General features: G+C 42.6%; 1 pseudogene; it reads right to left on the bottom strand.

Moving 5' to 3' along the window:
* Positions 1-7,164: 7,164 nt before the first annotated feature.
* On the bottom strand, positions 7,165-11,117 carry LOC105528626 (annotated as a pseudogene).
* Between the last annotated feature and the right edge of the window lie 262 nt (positions 11,118-11,379).

Raw genomic sequence — 11,379 nt, 5'->3', positions numbered from 1 at the left:
CAGACTTCTGAGAGTCAGAATTCTTCCCACATCCGCCAGCTGATACCTAGAATTCCATGCCTAGTGCCTCAGTCCTTTGCCTTAAGGACTTTGTTTAGTTAAAAAGTGAGTCCCAGGAGAGCTGCTTCTTAAAACACTATCTGACACTTATTTCCAATTTTTCCTTGGGAAGTCCCAAGGAGAGTCGCCAAGACTGGTTTTATGCTGAGGTCTTGGCCCTGGGCCTTGGCTGATGAAACCAGAAAAGTCCCCAAGTTCACGCATGTTCTGCTAGAACTGTTACAATTTTATAATTGACTGAACTCCTTGAGCAGTTGGGAACACAATTAATGCTGGCTGGTACTAATTATTGCTGAAATTCAGTTTATTATAGGAAAAGGTTCAGTTCTTAGCATATTCCCTCAGGACCTGGTCCAAATATTCATTAATTTTTACTCCCAAATACTTTACATTTGTATGGTTTTCTGTAAATAGAAATCTGTTTACCTTGTAGCCTATCTTTATGACTGCATGGTCATTGAATTAAACTTATTCAGACCTCAATTTTTCGTTTCAGTTCTAAGCAATATAACTGTGATCAGTCATACCCCAGAATTCAGGACTGGTACTGTAATCCCCATAGAGATGGTAGCGTTCTTTTCTGTCTACAAATCCAGGGTTTTCTTTAACCCCACAAACATGTCTGTGAGGTGTGTTATCACAATATAACATACCTGGTTACCCTGTGAAAAGTGGAGCCCAGGAAAAGTAAGGGTTCCTGTTTCTATGCAACCATAGGTATGTACACGTGTGTGTGTGTGTGTGTGTGTGACAAAGAGAAGAGAGAGACAGCGAGAGAGAGACACAGAGAGAGAGAAAGAGAGAGGGGGGAGAGAGGGACAGAGAGAGAGAGAATTTATCTGGAGAATAGCTGTACCTGTCCAGGTACCCAGGATCAGCAACGGCAAGGTCTACCAGGTGCTTATGAAGTGCTAATTGCACTGTTGCTGCAGTTCAGTTTCCACGAGAGACTCACAGAGCAACCCTGGGGAAATGATTGAATGCTTCCACGCCTCCAATCTCACACCTGAATACCGGGGATGGTAATATTGCCCAACTCCTTCCCTTACAATGGCAGAAGAATGAATTAGCTTACAGTTGGTGTTTTGAGATTCTGTGGGAGCACTATGCTACTTCATGCTACCTTTTGTATATGTATAACTTTTGTGCACTGAGCCATTAAGGAGGGACAACTATGCCAAGGATGTTTCTTTTCTACACTGCTCTCTTGGGGACAGTATCCAACTGCTGAAACTTAACGTATGAAAAACGGGAGCAAGAGAGAGACAGAGAATGAGAAATCATAACCGCCCACTCACATATATTTGGCATTTCAGGCTTTGAGCAATTAATAACCAACTCCTTGAGTTGGAAGCTGTCATGCTCATAGTGCTGTTTGAACTGTTCCCACACACCCCACTGAACACACCTTCCTTCCAGAAAAGGCTCTCACAGACGCAAGTTTCAGCCTTGAAAGACAAAAGAGTAGACTTAAGCAAAGATAAAGCCTTTCATAAAATGGAGTCAGGATGAAAGTCTCTAACTCCAGAAGACCAGTATTTCCAAGCAAATAGTCCAGTTGTGCTCTGCATTCTGAATGTGTTCATGGGGAATTTGAGTGGGAGTTATCTGGATCCCCTTCCTCTGACATGCAGGACCTTGTTGCACCACTGGGAGTTCCACAGGAAAGGGAGTGAACAAGGGAGAGTCTTTAATAGAGAACTGTGAATATGTGTACAGTCATACCACCCTGAATGCACCTGATCTCATCTGATCTCAGAAGCTAAGCAGGGTCAGGCCTGGTTAGTACTTGGATGGGAGAATTGGGAGTAAGAAGAAAATCACGACAGCTTGCAGTTTAAAGAGCAGCAAGGGCCATAGGCCAGCAAAAGGAGCCTGAAGGGACCAAAAAGTTGAGCACAGCTGTGGATTGAAACAGAGCCAGTGGACAGAGACCAGAAAACCAAGGCAGGAAACTGTAGGGTCAAGAGCAATAGGGAAGCCTGTCCCTGTTGTGTGTCCTGGGCAACCCTGGGACACATCGGCTGGCTCTTCTTTGCTTTTAAGGCAGGGTGTACGGGAAGACTCATTACCGAGCGCTAAGGAAGGATGGGTAAGATGTAAACCATGCTGATTTGCAGCCACTCAGGAGTCTCTGGCAGCTAGGCTTGGAGAATAGCATCACTGTCAACAGCTAGGGATGAAGCAGAGTAAATATTTGCTATAAGATAGCAAATATAATCAATAACATGTATCAAACATTTTCTGCTCCTACTAAAGTTTCATGTTAATTGTAAATATGACAATATTTGCAGCAGAGTAGATAGAATTATCCCTGCTTTGCAGCCCAGAGAACTGAAGACAAGGGCTAAACAATTTGCCTAACATTACACAGTAACCAGTAACACTGTGTTTTAAACTCAGGTCTTTGTGCCTTCAGAACCCCAGTTCTCCTCAGACTTGAGAGAATTAGGCACACACGTTCCTCCTCTTTCCCAGATATTCTGATTGAGTAGTTCCAGTGTGGAGCCCGGGGGTCTGCACTGTAACACACATCCCTGGTGGTGTCAACATAGGTGCCCTAAGCCAGACATTCCAAAACACCATCCTCCACCAAAGGCCAGAAACAGCCAGCTAGGAAACAAAGACAGAAATAAAATTGTAGGAAAAAATGTCGCAGAGTTTTCACCATTAAAATCATTGACCCGGTACTCTACGGTAGTCCTGATAGTCTACTTATTTTTTTCTCAAAACACATGTTTCTAAAAGTTAATTCATCTGGTACCCAGAAAAGTCAGGTTTCCTTGGCAGCTTAGGTCCTGTGGATCCTACTCCTTGTTGAACGCTGGGTTAGGACTATAGACAGATGTTTCCGAAACATCTGACTGGACTTTACAAAGCACTCAGGGCAGGAATACGAGAAGCGATCATTTTTCAGATGTGACAGTCCCATTTCACTGGCTCTAACCAGAGTAGAACGAGAGGAAGGACTCGTCTTTCCAGCTATTCCCAAAAACAACTTTTAAACAAAGGGACCAATTCTCACAATTACCCACCAAACAAAGCGCCTTGATAAAAATCACTACTAGGTTTCCCAACTGAGTGTCATTATCATGCATTAACCCAGCATTTCTCTTCCTTTGGTTAAACTCTGGAATTCCTGTATCAAGCTTGAGGGAGAGAAATCAGTCTTGCTCAAGATGTTTTCCCATCTCCCAGGGTCCCACCTTTGGAGTGAATAACTTTCTTTCTACCTAGATTTTCTTAAAGAGGTTGAGAGATAGGATTCCAGTAAAACTACAGGAGCTGGCCATAACTAGTTTCTTTGTAATGTTTATTTCTCCAAATGAGAGCAAAGGGGCCATTTGAATAGCTCACAATCTATATTAGCTAGACATGCTCTTGTTGATTTCTTCTTAAACTTTCCTAAGTCTTCTCTCCCCTTTCTTTGCTGCACTTCCACTCCAGTTTGTCTGTAAGCGCCTTTGTGGCCTCCACTGCAGGCCTCGGGCCAAGGCAAAAACGGATTCTTTTCATCTATTCAAGTGTGATCTGGGACAGACAAGCCTGCTCCACAGGCAAGAGGCACAGAAAAGTGCTCTGTATTCAGCTCGCAGCTCCGCAGAGTCTATAGTGGGGGCCCTGCCCTTGGCAAGGCCAAAGCAGTGACCAGGGCCATTTGGCAGGAATAGGAATGCTGTTTGGCCCCTTCCCTTCACCTGGACAGGGTGCCCCGTCCTGCAGGAATTGTATATCCTATTCCAACTCACTTCCTCCAAATGCACTTCCAACTTTAAAAATCACCTCCTTTTATCTCTCAATCAAAGCAGCATTTTTTTTTTTTGAGATGCCAGGTAAATTCAGAGCACATTACGGTTGCTATATATGGAGATGATTAATGCAATAATAACTAATGAAACTTCCTTCCTGTCTCCAATACACAGAGGACTCAAGGTTGGAGGTATTGGCAGGAGAAAGGAACTAGGTGAAAATAGAGATCGAGGCATGTAAAGATACCTTTCTTTTGTGTCTAAGTTGCTAAAAATATGCTTTTCCTCTAGTGCCTTTTAAACATTTTATCTCACAATAAGCCTGATAATGTTATTCAACAGTGCCCACCATTCCATTACTCAACACTGTTCTGAAGGTGCTTCATGAGAAGATAAAGGAGGTACAAATATTGGTGAAGGAGCAGCAAAATTATCATTATTTGATTATAATAATGTTATAATCAAATAATGATTATAACATTATTATAATCAAATATGGAAATGCTTTAAAAAATCTATTGAAAATAACCTGACAATACAGTAAGAAGGTAGGTTATACACACCAAAAAACTTTCTTATATTCCAAAAAATAACCAGTTGGAAAATAGAAACTGAAACAACTCTCATTAACAACAACCAACATATAAGTTACCCAAGAATGTGTATTATTTAAATGAAGGAAACTATAGAACTCTAAGGAAAGGGAAAAACAGACAAGGTGCTGAATAGTTAATGTCAGTATTGTAAAGATGTCAATTCTCCCCAGTAAAGCTATAAATGGAATGAATTCCAATAAAAATCCCAGTAAGATATTTTTAGGAAAAACATAATCTGTTAACAGATAAATTTCAGAAAGGTAACATCCTGACTACCCAGCAAATATGAAGCTCATGTCAAAGGTTTTATTTAACTCATTAATTAATGAGGAAACCAGTAAGATGTTAAGACTGATTCTGAGAGTTTGGACCATTCATTTCTTATAAGCAACCTAACAGAGAAATGTTAGGATAAGATTGCCAGATTTGATTTAAACAAACAAACAAACCGGTTATTGCCCAATAGACCGTAAATCTTTGAGGTGATCTGTTCCAAATGACAGAAGTTATTTGCATCTCTACCAGACAGAAATCTACAACTTAGCAGGTAACTTCACTCCAATTTAGCAAGTACTTCACTTAGCAAGTAATTAGTTTGGGACCTTCAGTCAATAGTGAACAATGAACTAAGTGCATTTCCCTGAAATCCTAAGGTGGCCTTTGTTCCCATATGACATTAAAAGGATATGCTGCTCACTCTTGTCTTATTTCTGAATTTGAATTTTTCTAAAAATTCTAAAGTTCATTGAAAAAAAAATCAACTTGAGAGTAACTAGGTAACTTTTGAGAAACCACAGCAAACACAAAAGAAGAACAATTTGCTTTATTTATTAAAACAAAGCTGGTAATAAACAGGAAGAGGAGGACAGTCTTACCTTCTTGAGATTGTTGAAAGTCTGGTATCCATTTTCACAGCTGTCCCTGCTTTGAAACTTGGGCAATGGATGTTTGACCGTGCGTGGCACGCTCTCATTCTCTCTCTCTCTCTCTCTCTCTCTCTCTCTCTCTCTCTGTTACTCAGAACTGCTACCATCAAGAAAGCTGGCTCTCCTCTCTACCCTTTCCTCTATACCCAGTCCCACCATTTCCAGTCTACCTGTCACTAAAGCCCTAATAGGTAACACTTTGTTTTATTATGCATAGTCTCTGTTCAAAGCACTTCTACATGCATCAATACATGTAATACTCAACACAAACCTATGAGGTAGATTAATTGTCATCCCCATTTCACAGATAAGGAAATTAGAACACAGAGTTGCTATAACTTAAGCAAGGTCACGCACCTGGGTTCAAACCAAAGTCATCCTTGCTGTGGTATTGTTATACTAACCACTACCCTCTGCTTCCTGCAATGGGCAAAATCAACCTGCCTGCATAAGTGGATGCTAAAACAGAGCACGTTTACATCTTCCCTCTTTTCCACAAGTAACAGAAAATAATGGCATATTCTTCCCTGTTCATAAAAAATAACTAGATGAAGTTACAAGAAAATGTTTCCTGCCTTGAGGTCACTTGGAAGAGCAGTGAGATAAATCTAAAACAGGCTGGGCGTGGTGGCTCACGCCTGTAATCCCAGCAGCACTTTGGGGGACTGAAGCAGTGATTGCTTGAATCCAGGAGTTTGAGACCAGCCTTGGCAACATGGTGAAACCCCATCTCTACAAAAAATACAAAAATTAGCAGGGCATGGTGGCATGTGCCTGTGGTCCCAGTTGCTCGAGAGGCTGAGGTGGGAGGATCTCTTGAGCCTGGGAGGTGGAGGTTGCAGTGAGCCGTGATTACACCACGGCACTCCAGCCTGGGCAACAGAGTGACACCGTGTCTCAAAAAAAAAAATTAAATAGGGCCTTGCATCTAACTCAAAGGATATGTACACCCTGAATTTTGCGAAGGCACGGACTGCAATTGAGTAGCACAGAGTAAGAAGAGTGGGTGGACACCGTGCCCCAGGTAGATCTCTGAAAGTTTCACCCTACTAAGGATGTCCTCTAAGATGCATAGAGCTCCACATGGACAGAACCCCTCTGTTTTTGCACTTAGGAGACTTCCGATATACAGACTGAAATAGGGTGTCCACATATCTGTCTTTTTATTTCCTGGTTTATCCCTTACTTAGTGTTGCACTCTGAGAAAGGATGCATGAGCACATCTAATGCATCTGAAATGCCTTTATTCTATACTTACCCTTGAGGGTATAGAATTCTGGGTGGAAATCATTTTCCTTAGAACTTTGAAGACATACACCATTGTCACCTAATTTTCAAGGTTGCTGTTGAGAAATCTAATGCCATGCTCATTTCTGATCTTTTGTTTCCTCTCTCTAGAAACCTTTTAGGATTTCTTCTTTAAGCTTGGTGTTTTCATAAATCACAGTAGTGTTCTTTAATGTGGGTTCCCCCCAATCCATCCTGCTGGGCATTTGGCGTATTCTTGAATCTGGAAACTCATATTCCTCTTATGTTTGAAAGTCTGGAGTTTGTTTTTTATTTCTTTTCTGACTGTAAAGAGAGTTCACGTTGGGGAGGCAAGGGCTCAGAGAATTTGAGGAACGTTTCATGATGGAAGCCAAGAGTGTGAATTAAATATGTGACTGGACAGGTGGAGAAGCGGGCATTCCAGATATGCAGAGCTGTGGGGACAGAGGCATATGGCTAAGAATCAACACAGTCCACGAGAGACAATGGGGACACTGTTACAGATCATGAAAGAGAGAGAAACAAAGAGGGGTGTAGTGAGCCTGGTGGTGGCTAACCCTATGCTTAAATACGTGCCTTTTGAGCGTGTGGCTTCTGATGCGTAATGAAGTTGCCACACCAGCTGAGGGGCTCCCACACCTTTTACACTCGTAAGGTTTCTCACCAGTGTGAACTCCCTCGTGCTGAATCAGGGTTATTTTCTGATTGAATGCCTTCTTACAATCCTTACATGCAAAGTGCTTCTCTCCTGTGTGAATTCACTGATCCTGAGTCAAGGCTGTGCTTAATAGACTCCCAGACTCTTTACATTCACAGGGTTTCTTCCAAGTGTGCACTGCTGATGGACAATGAAGCCTGAGCTACAACTAGAAGTTTTCCAACTTTGTTACACTCACAGAGTTTCTCCCCAGTGTGGAACCTCTGGCGCTGAAGGAAGACTGAGCTGTTGCCGAAGGCCTTGCCACCCTCCCTACATTCAGTGGGAGATTCTCCAGTGTGGATTCTCTGAAGCTGAATCAAGACGGCATCTGAATTTAAACCTTTTCCGCATTCTTTACATTTAAATGGTTTCTTTCCAGTGTGCATTATCTGATGCCAAACAAATAACGTGCTGCATCTGAAATCATCCACATTCTTTGCATTCAAAACTTTTCATCACCGGGACTTCTCTGATGTCAGTGGAAGTCTGCCATTCGGCGGAAATACCTGTCACATTTTCCACATTCGTAAGCTATCTGACTGATAGGAGTTGTCTGATTTGTAGAGTTGTGTGCTGACGCTAACATTTTTTCCTAATTTCTCACACTTTCCCCCTCTCTCATCAGCACAGGCCTCCTGAAGCCTGGTGGACCCATCTGTGAAATCTCCCCTCTTTGACTCTGTCTTGACCATCCAGTGACGTTAAGGTTGCTCTAGGCTGCTCTCAAAATCTAGGTGCTGGGGAATATTCCCTGGCAGGCCTCGCAGTGTCAGTCTGAGGCACTCTGTTTCTTTGGACCTACGCTCCTTTGGAATGAGTCCTTCCTTCTCATTTATGGTTTCACTCCCTGGACAGACACCTCTGGTTTGTCCAGAGATTCTCAGAGATAGGGGTTCCATGGGAATTCCCCTTTCTCTGGCTAGGAGACCAGAACAGGTTAGCTGGATGAAAAAGTCAGGGATGCCACCCTGCATAGTGCTCCAGCATCCCCTCTCTGTACAGGGCCCGCTGCACAGGGTCCCGGCTGGCCCGTTCAATCTGGCGAGGTACGCAAGTGCTTCCTCAAAGGTTGCTGGCTCCTAGGCAGAGTGGTCTAGAGCATGGCTGGCATCCCCACCTCACACTCTCCTTTGGAACTGGGAGAAGTGAGACCAGACCCCCAGCCCATTTCATGGCATCCACTGACCCCATGTGGCACAGACACAAGGAAAGCCCACTGAGGCCCTAATAATGCTTATGCTTTGGCTCCCGTTTAACCCAGTTCTTTGTCTTTATCCATTGGCCAGAGTGCTGGAGGTGGGGAGGAGTGAGTGACATTTCTCAGAGTCATGATGTTTGTAGCAGTCCTTCTCATCCAAATTAGACTGTTGTTTTGAGGAATATGTTGGCATTTTTGGTGAAGTCTTTTCTTCAGTTTAGAGACCCGTAGCAAATACCTATCCCTTGCTTCTAGGAGCAAACTCATACCCATTATTGATACACAAAGTTGCAACATCTTCTTTTTTTCCCCTTTACTTTCCTAATAGCTTTTGACCAAATGATATCCTGGAAGAATACTGAACTGAAAGAATCAGGAGATCTGAGATTTCACCCAGAACCTGCCAATAATGAGGAAACCCTGGTCTCATTTGTGTAAATTAGGATGATTTGTCTTTTCGGATTCCTTTCTGCCCTGGTTCTGTGAGTACTGTTCTCCAGTCACGTGTCCACCAATGCCCCGAGCACTGCTAAGGAAGGCACATGATGTTCTCAAAAGCTCTTTTTTCTCCCATCCCTCCTGCACTTGTTTAATATGGGCAGTGTCCCTGTTGGGAACTAGGTTAGGGATGCCAGCGGCCCTCCCCCTCCCTAGGGTTCTTGCAAATAGAATAAAAATCAAAATGCAACCCGAATGGGGGTCAAAGCTCTCTAGTGATAGCTACACAAAGAATTTATCTCATTCTTATTTGGACCAGGGTTGGTTTCTGATTGACCCAGAATCCAAGTCTAACTATTTCCTTGCCAAATTAGTCTCTTTTAAAAGAGAATCCCCACATTTCTATTTAGCAGTCTTTCTTCGCGGAATACCACTTCATCATTCAGGAGTCTTAACATTCTTGATAACGATGTGTAGTTATAATACACAAAGGTATTGGCTAATTTTCTCTAGTAATTTCAAATCAGAGGTTTCCTCTTGGTCATTTGGTATCTTCTTCAGGAAGAAAAACAAAAACAAAAACTGTATCTCTACTTTGCCCAAATCTCTGTGAAAAGTAAAAAAAAATAATCATTCCAATGCTTTGCTATGAGGCTGACACATTCAGATGATTGGCTGAAATTTTCACTTTTTTTTTTTTTTTTTTTTTTTTTTTTTTGTGAGACAGTCTTGCTCTTCTGTCCAGGCTGGAGTGCAGTGGTGTGATCTCAGCTCACTGCAATCTCTGTCTCCTGGGTTCAAGTGATTCTTGTGCCTCAGTCTCCTGAGTAACTGGGATTACAGGCGTGAGCCACTACGCCCGGCCAGGTTCTCTTTTCAACCAAGCGCTTTGTGTGAGTTAGAGAGGGCTGGAGTTCTTCCATTTAGAATTGACCATCTAAACAGCAATCCTGCTGTGGCAAGAAAGAGGCTGAAGAGCAACTTGAAAGGTACATGTATCTTGAAGTTTTGAACAGAAATATTAAATATTCAGCCTGTCTGTCCTGCAGTCCCTGCCTGATTTAGAAAGCAAATTAATACCACCAGATTGACTAGGAGCAAATATCACATCTGAAGAAATATTAGAGTGTGGCCATGGTAATACAATACTTATTTGTAGCAAATAAAGTATGTATCCTCTGGCATCCTCTTTGAATGCTATGGATTGTTCCTAAGAAAACTGAAAATTATTTTCAAATATTTTAATTAAGTGATAAAAATTTAGGGCTATGTTTGATTGCACACATTTTAATTCATGTTTGTGGATTTTTTAAATAAACTATTGATTGCTTTTTAACAATTAGTTTTCCTTATAAATATTTTTCATCAAGCATAAAAATTGTTTTACTATTTTAAAAAATAACAGCATGCCACACAGTGGTCATTGTATGAAAATGTGCAATATTAAATGGGGGTTACATTAAACATGCAAAGGAAGAGTCCCAGCATGACATTTACACTATACTCCTTGCAGATTCAGACCTGTCTGGGCGCGTTTGAATGACCAGCCAAGCAGGTACCCAGAGGTCTAACTGGCTAAGGCATTGAGGAGCTTACTCTAAAGAAAGAGACTTAGAAATGGTGAAGCAGGGCCGGGCGCGGTGGCTCATGACTGTAATCCCAGCACTCTGGGAGGCTGAGGCGGGTGGATCTCCTGAGGGTAGGAGTTCAAGACCAGCCTGGCCAACATGGTGAAACCTTGTCTCTAATAAAAATACAAAAAAATTAGCCGGATGTGGTGGCTCACGCCTGTAATCTCAGCTACTTGGGATGCTGAGGCAGGAGAATCGCTTCAACCCGGGAGGCAGAGGTTACAGTGAGCCGAGATCGCACCACTGCACTCCCCACTGCACTCCAGCCTGGTCAACAAGAGCGAAACTCCATCTCAAAAAAAAAGAAAAGAAATGCTGAAGCAGGCGACCAGCCCTATTCTGACACCCCTGTATCACTGGAGTCCTTTTAAGTGCCAAGAGCAGAATATCCTTAGAAGTGGTGTAAACAATAGGCAGATGTTCAAAGGCAGTTGGCATCCAGGGCTGGGGATATGACAGAGAGGTGTGCCAGGCATCCAAGTGCTTCCCGTCGATGTCTTACCATCCTCTCCATGCCACTGACCACAGATGACTCAGCATTTCTAGGCATCATTTCCAGTGAAGAAGAAAGGACATTTGTTTCCACGTGTTCCAGTTGCTTTCCCTTCTGGTCTCTTTGGACCAGATTAGGTCACATGTCTATACTGTCACCGCAAAGGAAACTAGGAAAGTAAGCATGTGGCACTTGATGTCTTTCCGATTAAAGGAAGTCTCCACTAGTAAGGAAGAAAGTCTGTTACAAACCTCTAAACCAGGGGTGATGTCCCGTATCAGCCGCAGAAAGTTGGTAAGATGCAAGAGAAGCAGAGCTC

The sequence above is a fragment of the Mandrillus leucophaeus genome, unplaced genomic scaffold (assembly GCF_000951045.1).
Source record: "Mandrillus leucophaeus isolate KB7577 unplaced genomic scaffold, Mleu.le_1.0 Scaffold724, whole genome shotgun sequence".
NCBI classification, from domain to species: Eukaryota; Metazoa; Chordata; class Mammalia; order Primates; family Cercopithecidae; genus Mandrillus; species Mandrillus leucophaeus.
This window is presented reverse-complemented; position numbering and strand designations above follow the sequence as displayed.